At 44.8% G+C, this 15,359-nt stretch overlaps 2 long non-coding RNA genes across 5 annotated transcripts; both read right to left on the reverse strand.

Moving 5' to 3' along the window:
* Window positions 1-1,451: 1,451 nt before the first annotated feature.
* LOC129358680 (uncharacterized) lies at window positions 1,452-4,309 on the reverse strand. Its single transcript, XR_008605821.1, has 2 exons — window positions 2,536-4,309; window positions 1,452-2,247 (listed from the first exon to the last, which is right to left on the reverse strand). It is a non-coding gene; the product is annotated as an uncharacterized LOC129358680 (long non-coding RNA).
* A 1,029-nt stretch (window positions 4,310-5,338) lies between these two features.
* LOC129358710 (uncharacterized) lies at window positions 5,339-11,813 on the reverse strand. Of its 4 annotated transcripts, none has more exons than XR_008605829.1 (9): window positions 11,598-11,813; window positions 9,841-9,904; window positions 9,639-9,736; window positions 9,161-9,280; window positions 8,361-8,413; window positions 7,905-8,008; window positions 6,853-7,530; window positions 6,453-6,629; window positions 5,339-6,001 (listed from the first exon to the last, which is right to left on the reverse strand). It is a non-coding gene; the product is annotated as an uncharacterized LOC129358710 (long non-coding RNA). The 4 variants fall into 4 exon arrangements; XR_008605828.1 differs by having other exon boundaries at window positions 9,841-11,152; window positions 11,598-11,800; XR_008605827.1 differs by having other exon boundaries at window positions 5,341-5,411; window positions 5,828-6,001; window positions 9,841-11,803.
* Window positions 11,814-15,359: the final 3,546 nt, after the last annotated feature.

Below are 15,359 nucleotides of genomic sequence, written 5' to 3' on the forward strand. Positions count from 1 at the left end.
GGCTGCTGACCTTCAGCCGCCGCCTGGTTTCTGACGTCAACGTGGTGCTGCGGCACAACGGCCTGCTGCGGCACAACGGCCTGCTGCCTGAGGACACCATGTAGCGCCGCTGCCCTCCCACCATCTCTGCACTGTTAAGGTTTCACTGAACATCTGGACAATTTTCCACTGGGCTTTACACTGCTAATGTATTTATTTGATTAGATGCAAATCAGTTAAAAAATTGGATCAATGTAAATTAGTAGTTCTGAAAAAGAACATGTTCACATTTAATTTGCTTTTGTTCGCTCAAAGCAAAGCGTGAAGCACATGATGTTCACAGAATGTTTTCTTTTCTAACTGTTGTATTTTTCTTGTGAAAAGCTTTGGAACATCTAATAACTTACTTTACTTTCCAAAGTTCTTCAACTTCTGCCATTTTTGTTGCAATGAAACGTTGTAGTTTGATAAATGGAGGTTTGTTTTGATATTCTATAAATGTTTCTTAAAATTTAATACAACTGAACATCTTTCCTTCCAGGATTTTGCACAAATATTTAGAGGAAAGTTTTACTATATTTGTGCTAATATCTGATGTGATTTTTTTATTACTCGCCGGATTGATCACAAACTTTAACTGGACATCAGACCGAGGCAGCCGTCACTGAAACCCAACATTTCTGAACAAAATGTGAGAAAAGTTTTAATAATATCAGAAAAATGTGGGACGTCCGACCCAGAGTCCCAGCCAGTTTCTGATACTGGGAACTCTGGAAGCAGCTGATCCCAATGTGTTGACGATCCAGCCACGCCCACTGGGAACCTCCAGCCCAAACCACCGGCACCAGAACCAGAAGGCAGCAGGAGTCGGTGTGAGCTGGGATCAGTTCTGGACCCGCCATGACTCAAGTTCTGGACCCGCTGCTGCTGGGGAGGCCGCCGCCGCCCAGCGTGACCTTCATCGTCCTCTGCCTCATGCTGCTGCTCCTCATCTTCACGTGGGTGGAACATTGATTACCTTAACAAGCTGTTTGTTTATTTCTGGCTGATTTTGGCAGGATTAGTCTTCCATAAGAACAGAGTTCCCTTTATATTTAACCGTTTATATTTGGAGCTATTCTTTTATTTGATTAAAATGAGGTTTATTCTGAGTTTATTTGTAGGTTAATAATTGTTTTGTTTATTTGTGTTTTTGTTATTTGCTTTGTAAGCGAGACGAGAGGAACGGTGAGTCCAGTCAGCCACTGGTATGGGACCAGCATGCACTGGGTCCACTCTGGGTTTTCTATCTGAAGCAAAAGGAAACAATGGAAAGTTTGATCTTTTTTGCTTGCTTGTCCAATCGGAAACAGTAAGAACCTCGGACTTCTTTAGCACGCGTACGAAGCATCGGGTTGGACCTTCAATCGCCGCCACATTAAACAAATATAACATGGAAAAGCAGAAGAAGGAAAAAAATGCAAACATTCAAATCATTTTGACAGTTTTAATCAAAAACCTGTCTGGTGGAACTGAGAAGAGATGTTTAGCATATCTGTTAATACGGCACGGCTGCAGCAGAAAAACTCAAATATAAACCAAAATCATGAAATGAATTGGAGGCTGTTTAGGAACAGATGATGTTGCATTTTGTTGTTTTGTGATTTGGACCACAAAACAAAGTTTATTTTTATTATTCTGAATTTAATCCCAGAAGAATTATGGATTTTATTTTCTGTGTCTCTAATCCTCTTCCATGGTGACATGAGAAAACAAATCCTGTGTTTGGAGTAAATTTGGAGACTTTTCTTTCTCTTTTTTTACATCATATATTGAAAGAGTGAAAATAAAACAAACCATCTGATAGAAACCCGTCGCTCAGGCAGAGTGTGAGGAATGTGATTGGGGAAGGATGAGAAAACAATGAAAACAAAACTTTAAAGTGACACGACGCAGGAAATGTGAAGAAAATATGAAATAATCTCTTTGCTCACCAGAACTGCTAAGGTTTAATCCACTCAGTGTCATGAATTTGATGCAACAATGAGAAAATAACTTATTTTTGCTGCTTTGTGTCTGAATGATCGTTACGCATGAATTATTTATCTTCACTGCAGTTGTTTAGTCTGATCACAGACTGGTGGATATAAAACCTGTTTGTTTTGTCGCTCTGCAGGTCCAACAGGACGTCGCCTCCGCAGGTTCTGACGGACGCCTGGCAGCCATCAGTCGGGCCGGCTGTGGTCCAGAACCGAGCCACAGGAACCACAGGTCCCACCCGGCTTTTATCTGCAGCGATAATCAATTACAGAACAGAGAAAACCAAAAACAGATTTTTTTATGTTTTAGGGGAATAAAATATATGTACAAAAAATAGATTAGCATTTAGTGACATCATATTTTTGTAGGGAACTACAACAACAAACCTTTTATTTTTCTTCTAAACCAAATCTTTTTAAATAAAGAAATAATATTTATCAAAGAGAAATTATAATTTCTCTTTGTTCTCCGGCTAAAAACCAGGAGCCATTTCTGCTGCTAGCGCTAGGCTAGCATGTTTGTTTTGGTTGTATTTACCCAGAATGCCCTGCACTGTGGCCCACTTCCTGCTTTTGGAGCGCTCTCTGGTCCGCTTGGCGTTCACATTCAAACCGGATTGAGGTTTGCAGGCGAACCAGTGTTAGCTTAGCATTCCCACCTCACAGACCGAACTGGACCTTCTGGAAATCGGACTGGAGTTGGATTAAAGCGTTTTAAATGGGACTGGTGTGAATGAACCAACACCAATCGCTGCTCCGCAGGAGAACGCCTTGCACTTGACTGATCCCACTGATTCTGTTTTATTATCCACTGACCTGCTAATCTACATTTTAATCTTCCTGATTTTAATGTTTTTCCTCTTCCAGTTCTCAAAGGACAGGCGGCCCATCTGATACGAGTCCACGGCTGCAGAGCGCTGCTGGTGTCTGCTTTTCTGGAGCATCGAACCAAACCCAAGAAGGTAAGAAACGTTCTGGGCAGGAACCAGAACCAGGATCTTTGCACGCTCTGTTAAAGTTTCACTTCCTTCGATTTGGGGAAGTTGCTGCCAATTAGGCGAGTGAAGCTGTTGACTGGAATGTGCTGATTATTTGTCAGCAGACATCTGAGTTTGCAGAGGCATGGAGGGAAACTGGTTTGTGTTCGCACTGGAAAAATCTGGGCACAAAAAACAAGCCTGGAATTTTCAAGATTAATTTTGCAGATATAGAAAACAAAACATTTAGTGAAAAGCCAGAAACTTGTGACAGAAGGTGAAGCGTCCTCTAAGACCGGGCTGGTACATTTAGCAGATTCACATGTGAATATTTTTCTGGGTTCTGGCTGCAGAATCGCAATTGAGTTTCACGGAAGCCGTATTGGATGATTTCATCCAACTTGTTGTGGTGACAGGTTCTCGTCCTCGCCATCGTGTTTCGTCAAGAGAACGCGTCTGCCCACAAAGGTTTCAATAATAATTAAAACCTGGATAACAACATAAAAAAAAAGAGGTTAACAGTTGGTGTAAAAATAACAATCTTTCCTTAAACATTTTAATTAACCCTCCTGTTGTCCTCGGCTCATGTCGACCGAGGACAAGCCCTTAAAAAATATGTTTTTCAATTGCAGCTGCATACAGAAACTTTAATCTAACAGTCCTGCATCAGAACTATGGTGTGCACAACTCAGGGGGAAGTTTAGGCTCAAGCAATCCAAATGTGAACTTTACAAAAGAAATAAAGATAACCAAACCCAGGCCTCAGGTCAGACTGACCGGAAGACTAAGGAAATTACAGCTGGACAGGCAAACAGTATGGAATGGCATCACTGATCTCCGTAAAACTGATATCTTTTCAAATTTCCCCCCCCTCCTGTTGCCCTCGGGTTGACATGACCCGAGGACAAGCCCTTATAAAACATTTTTAATTGCAACTGCATACAGAAACTTGAAATCTAACAGTCCTGAATCAGACCTACAGTGTTCACAACTCAGATAGAATTTTCTGCTGCAGCAATTCAAATGTGAACTTGACGAAAAAAATAAGAATAACCTCCTGTTGTCTTCGGGTCAAAATGACCCGAAGACAAGAGGGTCATTTTGGATGCAGGCCTTTCTGGAGCGCTCCCTAAGGTGCCTGTCCAACAGCACAACAGTTTGTGCAAAGAAATCCTTAAATTTAAGTTGTTACAACCACCTGACAGAACAGAATAGGATCTACCAGAGAGCAAAAACGAGAGGTCACTGTGGACCACTGTGGGTCACTGTGGGTCACTGTGGGTCACTGTGGACCACTGTGGGTCACTGTGGGTCACTGTGGGTCACTGTGGACCACTGTGGGTCACTGTGGGTCACTGTGGGTCACTGTGGACACTGTGGGTCACTGTGGGTCACTGTGGACCACTGTGGGTCACTGTGGGTCACTGTGGGTCACTGTGGACCACTGTGGACCACTGTGGGTCACTGTGGGTCACTGTGGGTCACTGTGGGTCACTGTGGGTCACTGTGGACCACTGTGGGTCACTGTGGGTCACTGTGGGTCACTGTGGACCATGTGAACCACTGTGGGTCACTGTGGGTCACTGTGGACCACTGCAGACCACTGTGGGTCACTGTGGGTCACTGTGGACCACTGTGGGTCACTGTGGGTCACTGTGGACCACTGTGGGTCACTGTGGGTCACTGTGGACCACTGCGGGTCACTGTGGGTCACTGTGGACCACTGTGGGTCACTGTGGGTCACTGTGGGTCACTGTGGGTCACTGTGGACCACTGTGGACCACTGTGGGTCACTGTGGGTCACTGTGGGTCACTGTGGACCACTGTGGGTCACTGTGGGTCACTGTGGGTCACTGTGGACCACTGTGGGTCACTGTGGGTCACTGTGGGTCACTGTGGGTCACTGTGGACCACTGTGGGTCACTGTGGACCACTGTGGGTCACTGTGGGTCACTGTGGGTCACTGTGGACCACTGTGGACCACTGTGGGTCACTGTGGGTCACTGTGGACCACTGTGGGTCACTGTGGACCACTGTGGGTCACTGTGGGTCACTGTGGACCACTGTGGGTCACTGTGGGTCACTGTGGGTCACTGTGGGTCACTGTGGACCACTGCAGGTCACTGTGGGTCAATGTGGACCACTGCAGGTCACTGTGGGTCACTGTGGACCACTGCAGACCACTGTGGGTCACTGTGGGTCACTGTGGACCACTGTGGACCACTGTGGGTCACTGTGGGTCACAGTGGTCCACAGTGACCCACAGTGACCCACAGTGACCCACAGTGGGTCACTGTGGACCACTGCGGTCACTGTGGGTCACAGTGACCGCAGTGGTCCACAGTGACCCACAGTGACCCACTGCGGGTCACAGCGGGTCACTGCGGGTCACAGCGGGTCACAGTGGGTCTTTCCTTGGCAGAACCATCAATCCCACCTGCAATGAAAAAAGAACTCTGATTACTTAAAGTTACAAACTGTCAGCTGAGAAACATGGAGGCTGTGGCTAAAAAAACATTTAGACGAAGCAGAAGAACAGACTGTATTTACTAATTTGGCCATTTAGTTAATGTAATTGTTTCTGAAACAAAAGGCTGCAGTCACACTAACCTCTCAGCTAGAACTCATCCCTTATTGTTCAAATGTGAGAAAACAATTGTCTGACTTCAGTCTTGATGTTGCAACACTTTGATAAATGAAAACAAGGATGCAATTTGTTTTTGTCTTTTCATCCTTATGAGGATTACATCCTGCTGGGAAGCTGCAGGTTTACAGAAAAACACCGGATCTTTCCTCTGATACACATTTCATACTGTCAACATCAACCTGGAATGACTTAAGCCATGCACTTACTGCACAGTTTGAAGTTCATAATCTGGACTCTCCATGAGCTCTAAGAGCGGCTGGACGTTGGAATCTTCCAAGTTGTTGAAGCTCAGGTCAAGTTTTGTCAGAAGGGATGGATTGGACTTCAGAGCCGAGACCAGAGAATCACAGCTGATCTCAGACAAACTGCACTCTATCAATCTAAAGAGAGGATAAAACATGTGAGCTGACACCAGCAACAATGATGCCATTAGCATTAAATATACATGGACAAAATTGTTGGGATCCTTCTGTTAATTACCAAAAAGCCCACAACGGACACTGAAATAACAAGAAATAAGAACTTACTACAAATCATCCAACAAAAACCAGATATCGCTTTTTTGAATAGATCAATAAAACTGCTTAAGTAACAAAAACTGATAAAACAGAGATGATCAAAAGTGATGGAACCTTTAGATCATTGAAAGTGATCTGACCATTGGGATGTTAAAGATCTCTAATTAGCATCACAGGCGACAACACAGTGACGGTAAACCACAGCTGCCCTAGGCAGACTGACCTGACCAGGGGTTCAAACTGGCAACCCACCTGTCCCAGGATAAACCCCAACCTGCTGAGCCACAGATGGTAGCCAGTGACGGTGCCTCACCTTAGAGTCTGAATTCTGCAGAGAGGAATCTGTGCAAAGTCACAGAGCTCCTTCACGCCAGCATCTTTCAGGTTTTTGTTCCAGCTCAGGTCCAACTTTGTCATATGAGAAGGGTTGGACCTCAGAGCTGAGACCAAAAACGAACAACTGCTCTCCGACAAGCTGCAGTCCATCAGTCTAAATAAAGAATAAAACCGACAATTAAACCAGCAGAATGAGACTAAAACCGTAAAATAAAAAAATCTTTCATCGACTCTTAAAGTAGCGGTTAAATATCATGTTGTGCAACAAAAATTACTTTTGTTTTATTTCCAGATTTTCTGACCCCTGTGGACAGTGTGTTCATTTCACACTAATGCAGCCTAATCTCAACACGAAACCAAAAAAGGAAGCATCTGACCTCAGAGTTTGTAGTTTGCACACTGGATTCTTTAAAAAGCCACAGATCTCCTTAACTCCAGCGTCTCCCAGGTCTTTGTTCCTGCTGAGGTCCAGTTCTGTCAGATGGGAGGGATTGGACTCTAGAGCTGAGATCAGACGAGAACAGCTGACCTCTGACAACCTGCAGTAAAACAACCTGAAGAAAAATAAAACATGCAAGTCGAAGTCAACAGGAGGAAGTTTGGAGAAAATAAGTGGCATCAAGACATCAGCATTATCAAGTCTGAAGTGATCATTTTTTGTTGCAACATGATATTTGTTGCACAACATGATCATTTTAACCATATGAATAAGTCCAGAGTGAACTTCTGCACTGAGAAGGTTTTTCCAACACCAGCGACGCCGTTGGTCAGAACCACTCTGATGGCTCCATGTTGGTCAGGGAAGGTTTTAAAGATGTCATGGCACCTGATTGGAGAGTCATGGAGGTTCTGGATCTTGGCAGCTCTCTCCAGCTGCTTCACCTCATGCTGGGTATTAACCTCTTCACTTTGTCCCTCTGTGATGTAGAGATCAGTGTAGATCCTCTTGAAAGAGGTTTTAATTCCTGTTTCATCAATTCCTTCAGTCACACATTCACATCTCATCCTTAGACTGCTCTTATGTTCCTCTAAAGCATCATGTAGAGCAGAAGATACTGAAAGAAACAGAACAAATAAGACAATAGAAGTTACATAAAATAGCTTAAATAACATGTTCAGATCCATTTTGATAGGTCTTTCTCAATATGTTTAACTTTTATAACCACTCGCTTTGACATAGCAGATGTCACTTTTTACTTCCCACTACATCTTTAGAGATTTTTCCTGAACATGCAGAAGTAATGTGAGAAAATTGAAACATGTGAGAAAGATCAAGGTCTAAGAGGAAATAAATTGTGGAGCTTCAGTGGTGAAATTGGTCATCGTTTCCTCTTGGGGCTTCAACAACCAAAGTAGTGGAGCATCAGAATGAGCTCACAAGCAGTCCATGAGGAAGCAGGTATATTAGGAACGAACTCATTGGACTCACCGAGCCTTTCGGCAGTTCCTCACAGCTGGAATCAGTCTCCTCCGGCCCTCCTCTGATGTTCTGTACTTCCACAAGTCCACCTCATCCAGAACCTCATCTGACATCTGCAGCATGTAGGCCAGAGCAGAGCAGAATGCTCAAGCAGAATTGTCCAGATGGACGATTCTGCTTGAGGTTTGACTACTTATACCGAAGGACAACCCTGTCCCCTCCCTATGCACTACCCATGTGCAGAAGCAGACACATCATTCTCCAAGGAGAAGAACTTAAAAATCCCAGCAACCCATAGAAAACCTAATTCTTAATGTCAACACAATCCCCTTGTTACTAGTATGAGATTGTATTGTTTTTGTATTATTCAGTGTTGTTAGGAGTTAACTGATCAATCTTTCCAAGGGTTATAACTCTTACTGCTGTATGACACATTTTCTCTACCTGGAGTTGAACGGGTCTCACCTGGCACAGAGCTGCCTGGACTGTCTCTCTGCAGTTGGTCAGTTCTTCTGGATCTGTGACCAGCAGGGGGAGATCTTTGTAAAAGTTATGTACAAAATGCACCAGGACACAGACTGAATAGTATACAATATTTTCTTAACAATGAACTTGAAACATTTCTCTTTTTAAAAACATGGCTACTACTCAGTCCCTGGAAAGAAAAGGAAACATGTGAGGTAAGTACAATTTCAAATAAACTGTTAAAATCATTTGAATTTCTAATTAACAATAAATAATTTTTGTTTGGCTGTGCAGGCCTGAAACTTGTTTTGTCACTTGTATTTGGACTGCGGGTTACAAACCATGCTGTTTAAGAAATAAATCCACAGACAGTAACAACAGTCCCGCTTTGGAAGAACAAAACAATAAAATAAAGCTAGAGACTTGTGGAGCCATTTGAGAAATTCAGTTGTTTTCGTTAACTTTACTCATCCCAATAAATTGAGTGAAACCCGACCTCAGGATGTTTCATAAGTGGTTCTTTAAGGAATCTAAAGCTCCTTGCCAAATTAGTCTAGTTTAGGTTTGTAACTTATCACAGCTGAAACTGACTATTGTCAAGAGAGGATTTCAGGTCACTGCATGTGGTTTGGTACTTTCTGGTTAAGTGGAAGAAAGAGGAGGGTAAAAATGGTCTGTAAAACCTGGTAGGTTCACTCAGTGAAAATCTAATGTTCCTAAAACAAACTTCTTATTCTATTTTGGAATCAAATATGTGAACATCAATTTAAGATTTGAAAAATAAAGCGGCAAGTTCTCACATTGTGTCCAAGGGTTGAGGATGATCACTGAAATCCGGAGGTTCACTGATGGACTTTTTACTCTTCATAGACACACAGTCAGATTGAGGAAACTCTGCTCTCCTTTTGATGCTCTGACGTCTGAAACACAGTCATGTCATTCAGATCACATTTGAATTGAGAAATAAAATACCCAGCTAATATTTTTCAAGTGTTTTACAGCAAAAGAATGATTAAGCTTTATGTGACAAACAGTTTTAGTGTGGTCCCGTTATGCACTAGTGATTTTATGGAGCTCTTACAGGTCGAGACCCAGAGTCAGGGGGTTTGTGATTGATGGTAAAAGCTTCGCTCCTGATATGATCCAGGAACAAAAATCATATGCAAGTTATATCTTTTCACCGGTCAGATTGCTCAGAGTTCATGTACCTGCTGTCATATGCAGGTTTCTAGGATTAAAAGTGTTCATAAAATACAACTTGCGTATGAAGCATCTTACTTTACGTCTGAGGATTCAGGTTTGTTCCTGTTGGCTGAACTGCTGGAGTTATCGCCTTGTTCCTCCACATGAACCTCCATCTTCTGGGCTTTCAGTCTCTGAGAGGAAAACAAACACCGAGTGGAGATGAAACCTCAGTGTGAAATCTTTATGCTTGTATGTTCAGATTTGTCTGCATTGTTTGTACTGAACTTGTTCGCACCTTGCAGGGAAGTTTAGTTGTGGAACCAGAATTTAAGGCAGTTTCCACACCATTAGTTTGTTTCCTGTGATCAGAATCAGTTAATTTATTAACTTATAACTCGACTTAATGTCACTCAGAGGACACAATCTGGACCTCTTGGTACAAACCAGGCGAGAACATTCCTTCTGTCTGTTGGTTAGACATTCATGGACATGAGAACCAAATGTAAACAGGAAGTAGATGTTCTGAACTGCTGAAAACAAAGGATTAAATCATTTTGGGTTTAACTTCAGGTATCTTTGGAAAAGTGGGTTAGGGTTAAACTGATGACCTGTGACCCCGCCTCTCGCCCGGAACGTTGGCTGGAGATGGGCACCAGCACCTCCCGACCCCGTTTGGGTCAAGGCTGTTAGAAAATGGACGGATGATGTTCCCAGTTACTTTGAGAAGATGTCCTGAAAGTTGTTGGGCTTTATGAAACCACCATTGTCTTTCAGTTCACCTGCATCCCACAATGCAATGCAAACCTGGCTAAGGGAAGATGTTTAGGTCAAACTTGTCAGACCTCAGAAACAGTGAGGTCACTTGTTTAACTTAATGTGAAAAAGTTTGTCAAACTTTGAAGATTTTAATAAACTCCTCTTGAATCTTCCAAAGGAAAACAATATAAGTTATGATTACAAGTCAGATAAAACAGGAAGTCTCAGTTTCTAAAGATGAATTCTGTATTACAATTTCTATTGTTGCATTTTATTCATTATGCTTTACTTGTTTTCCTACTTAATTCCTCTTGTAATTTGTTGACTTAGCCTTAATTCTCCACCTTTAAATAGTTTGAAATGCAAAGAAAAATATTGAATTATTGGTAATTCTGTCAGACATGAGGCCACAAAGCTTTTATGCTCAGGGCACCTGAATGGCTAGCAACGTCCCTGCTCCTCGTCCCCGCTCCTCGTCCCCGCTCCTCGTCCCTCCTCCTCGTCCCTCCTCCTCGTCCCCGCTCCTCGTCCCTGCTCCTCGTCCCTCCTCCTCGTCCCCGCTCCTCGTCCCCGCTCCTCGTCCCTGCTCCTTGTCCCTCCTCCTCGCTGCTCCTTGTCCCTGCTCCTCGTCCCTGCTCCTTGTCCCTGCTCCTCGTCCCTCCTCCTCGTCCCTCCTCCTCGTCCCTGCTCCTTGTCCCTGCTCCTCGTCCCTGCTCCTTGTCCCTGCTCCTCGTCCCTGCTCCTTGTCCCTGCTCCTCGTCCCTCCTCGTCCCTGCTCCTCGTCTCTGCTCCTTGTCTCTGCTGCATCCCAGGTCTGTAATCATGTCCTGAACTGAACTTTAGTCCAGCTGCTGTTATAATGTAAAAGACCAGATGGTTCAACCTTACAGCTCTCCTGTCCACAGCCAGATCACAACCACATAATCAAGACAAGCAGGTCTATCCAGGTGTAGATTTTTTTTTACTTTCTCTTTATCAATCTGCTGGTTTGAGTTGATCCTCAAAAAAGATGTGAAAATGATTTACAGCAGATTCAGTTTGTGATAGCAGATGTGGTCAGTCTGTTTTACTGAGTGTAGTTTCTTATCTCCAGCTGATAAAGATCTGAACTAAACTGCAATTCAAAACACTTGAATCTGATCTGGATTCTGATTGGTTTAGCAGTTGTATCTGAGCAGTCTGGTCAGCTTGAGATAAACATGAACAGGAAGATTTAATTTAAGTTGCACTGCTGGAGACAAAATATTAAGTAAATGTGTTGCAGACTCTGACAGAAAAACAAGAAGTAACTCTCACCTGAATCAGGTTTTCTTTTTTCTCCTCCAACCCGACAAAATGGAGTCTAAACAAACTTAAGCGTTTGTTTTTCTATCTGACTTACCTTCTCGGTGAGGCTCCGCCCCTTTCATTCCCAGGAATCCAGTAGAGCAAGTTCCATGGAGAGCCAAGTAAAGTATTACACAATGTCTTGTCTCTGGTAGAGCCACTTGAATCAAATCTTCCTGTTTGACTCTTGCTTCCAGCAGAGACGTCGGCATGCAGGGCCGGCCCAATGCTGAACGGGGCCTTTAGGAGGATTTGATTTAGGGGCCCCTCTTCCTGTGAAGAACATCTCCACCAGAAACAGCGTTTCAATACAGATTGAATGTAATCGGGGAGAGGGAAGCCAGGATTAACTGGCCATGCTTAAAAGCAACCATTGATAAAAGTTAATTATTTGCTGAGATGTATTTGTGAAAAAACAGTTGAAAACTAAGATTAAACTCAAAGAATCAGATTGCAACTGTTGTAGCAACAATCAAACTCACAAATTAAATCTTAAATGTTCAGCAATTTAATATAACATTTATAACTTTGGTCACTGTAAGGGATAATTGTCATTCAAACTCTCATTGGCACCAACTGCATCAGAATAAAAGGAAACGAACGTGAAAAGTTCAGAAAGTTTTGGAGAGAAGCCAAACAATGAGGACTGCCTCCCTTCAAAGAAAAACAGAAACTCATGTTTTTGATAACTTTTAATCCTCCATTGAGTGTGAAGATGATGGTTCAAAATATCTGGGAGAAATTTGTTCAAGTTTGACATGTTTAAAAAGTCAAAAATGTCCAAAAATTACCAATGGACCCAAAAGAGCTGACTTCCTGTTGGATTTAGGGCAAACCTCCAATTTTGGTGCTTCAGGGAGTTCAATCTACACAGTAATATTCATCTCTCATATTCACCATTTTGACTATTTCCCAATAGGGGGAGCTGTCGAGCTGTTTGCTCACACCCACCCATGATTTCCATTTAAATACCTACATCTCAGTCAGTGTAAAGTTTGGTGTATGTTTCACCCTCTAAAATGGCACTTGTTTTATGTCAGGAAAAATATTAAACATTTAAAAATAAGTCTTTGTGGTGATTTTCCTGCTCAGGCCAAATTATCACACCAAATTATCAGGTCAGTGTGGGAGGTTTATTTATATATCCACATTACACAAGTCACATTCACATAATGCATAGGAAACCCCAACATTTTATGCAAAACGGGGCTTTTTTTAATATAAAAGTGCGTCATTTGAAGTCTGTTTGGAGTTCACACAGATATGACATAGTACTCTGGACTCTTGCATCTTACATGACTGTTTACGACAACTCAAATTTTCTACAAATGCTAAGTTTGAGTTGAAATGACGATTGAGATTAAATGACAGTGAATCACCCAAAGGTCATTGCTTTCCTATGATCAAGAGTTCTATTAGTATAGGATCGAAAAACCCTCTGTTGACCTGATCAAGTGTTTTCTCATATAGAGGGAAAAAATTATCCTATGGCCCCTCCTCCACAGGCGACCGCCCTCAGGCACTGATAGAACCCATGGCACAAAAAATGATCCTTAACGAAACATTGGTAATGACATAACAGGATGGAACAAAGCTGAGTCGGACCTTGAAATTAGACCATTAAAATGAATCTTGGCAGCATTCTACGGCAACAGCATCTCTGTCCTTTAGTTGCAAAAGCAATGTGGTGTTTTTGAGATTTGTTTTCAAAAAAAAAAACTATTGTGGTGGCTTCTCATCGTTCTTTTTCAAAATGGTAAAATATGACCAGTATCTTTGTGAACTATGACAGGTGAGCTCAAAACTCGGGACTCTTCTTCTCCTGCGCAGGAGGTGAGAGGAGCTTCGGGGGATGAGAGCTGCTTGCGGCACCATCACTCGGGACTCTTCTTCTCCTGCGCAGGAGGTCAGAGGAGCTTCCGAGGATGAGAGCTGCTTGCGGCACCATCACTCGGGACTCTTCTTCTCCTGCGCAGGAAGTGAGAGGAGCTTCGGGGGATGAGAGCTGCTTGCGGCACCATCACTCGGGACTCTTCTTCTCCTGCGCAGGAGGTGAGAGGAGCTCCGGGGGATGAGAGCTGCTTGCGGCACCATCACTCGGAACTCTTCTTTCCCAGCGCAGGAGAGAGGAGCTTCGGGGAAGATGCTTGCGGCACCTCACTCGGACTCTTCTTCTCCTGCGCGGGAAGTTCGGGGAGAGAGCTTGATGAGAGCTGCTTGCGGCACCATCTTCTCCACGCAGGAGGTGAGAGGAGCTCGGGGGATGAGAGCTGCTTGCGGCACCATCACTCGGGACTGTTCTTCTCCTGCGCAGGAAGTGAGAGGAGCTTCGGGGGATGAGAGCTGCTTGCGGCACATCACTCGGGACTCTTCTTCTCCTGCGCAGGAGGTCAGAGGAGCTCCGGGGGATGAGAGCTGCTTGCGGCACCATCACTCGGGACTCTTCTTCTCCTGCGCAGGAAGTGAGAGGAGCTTCGGAGGATGAGAGCTGCTTGCGGCACCATCACTCGGGACTCTTCTTCTCCTGCGCAGGAAGTGAGAGGAGCTTCGGGGGATGAGAGCTGCTTGCGGCACCATAACTCGGGACTCTTCTTCTCCTGCGCAGGAGGTCAGAGGAGCTTCGGGGGATGAGAGCTGCTTGCGGCACCATAACTCGGGACTCTTCTTCCCCTGCGCAGGAAGTGAGAGGAGCTTCGGAGGATGAGAGCTGCTTGCGGCACCATCACTCGGGACTCTTCTTCTCCTGCGCAGGAAGTGAGAGGAGCTTCGGGGGATGAGAGCTGCTTGCGGCACCATCACTCGGGACTCTTCTTTCCCAGCGCAGGAGGTCAGAGGAGCTTCGGGGGATGAGAGCTGCTTGCGGCACCATCACTCTGGACTCTTCTTCTCCTGCGCAGGAAGTGAGAGGAGCTTCGGGGGATGAGAGCTGCTTGCAGCACCATCACTCGGCACTCTTCTTCTCCTGCGCAGGAAGTGAGAGGAGCTTCGAAGGATGAGAGCTGCTTGCGGCACCATCACTCGGACTCTTCTTCTCCTGCGCAGGAAGTGAGAGGAGCTTCGGGGGATGAGAGCTGCTTGCGGCACCATAACTCGGGACTCTTCTTCTCCTGCGCAGGAGGTCAGAGGAGCTTCGGGGGATGAGAGCTGCTTGCGGCACCATAACTCGGGACTCTTCTTCCCTGCGCAGGAAGTGAGAGGAGCTTCGGAGGATGAGAGCTGCTTGCGGCACCATCACTCGGCACTCTTCTTCTCCTGCGCAGGAAGTGAGAGGAGCTTCGGGGGATGAGAGCTGCTTGCGGCACCATAACTCGGGACTCTTCTTTCCCAGCGCAGGAGGTCAGAGGAGCTTCGGGGGATGAGAGCTGCTTGCGGCACCATCACTCTGGACTCTTCTTCTCCTGCGCAGGAAGTGAGAGGAGCTTCGGGGGATGAGAGCTGCTTGCAGCACCATCACTCGGCACTCTTCTTCTCCTGCGCAGGAAGTGAGAGGAGCTTCGGGGATGAGAGCTGCTTGCGGCACCTTCACTCTGGACTCTTCTTCTCCTGCGCAGGAAGTGAGAGGAGATTCGGGGGATGAGAGCTGCTTGCGGCACCATCACTCGGAACTCTTCTTCTCCTACGCAGGAAGTGAGACGAGCTTCGGAGCATGAGAGCTGCTTGCGGCACCATCACTCGGGACTGTTCTTTTCCTGCGCAGGAAGTGAGAGGAGCTTCGAAGGATGAGAGCTGCTT

The sequence above is a fragment of the Poeciliopsis prolifica genome, unplaced genomic scaffold (assembly GCF_027474105.1).
Source record: "Poeciliopsis prolifica strain line A6 unplaced genomic scaffold, Auburn_PproV2 SCAFFOLD004, whole genome shotgun sequence".
Classification (NCBI taxonomy): Eukaryota; Metazoa; Chordata; class Actinopteri; order Cyprinodontiformes; family Poeciliidae; genus Poeciliopsis; species Poeciliopsis prolifica.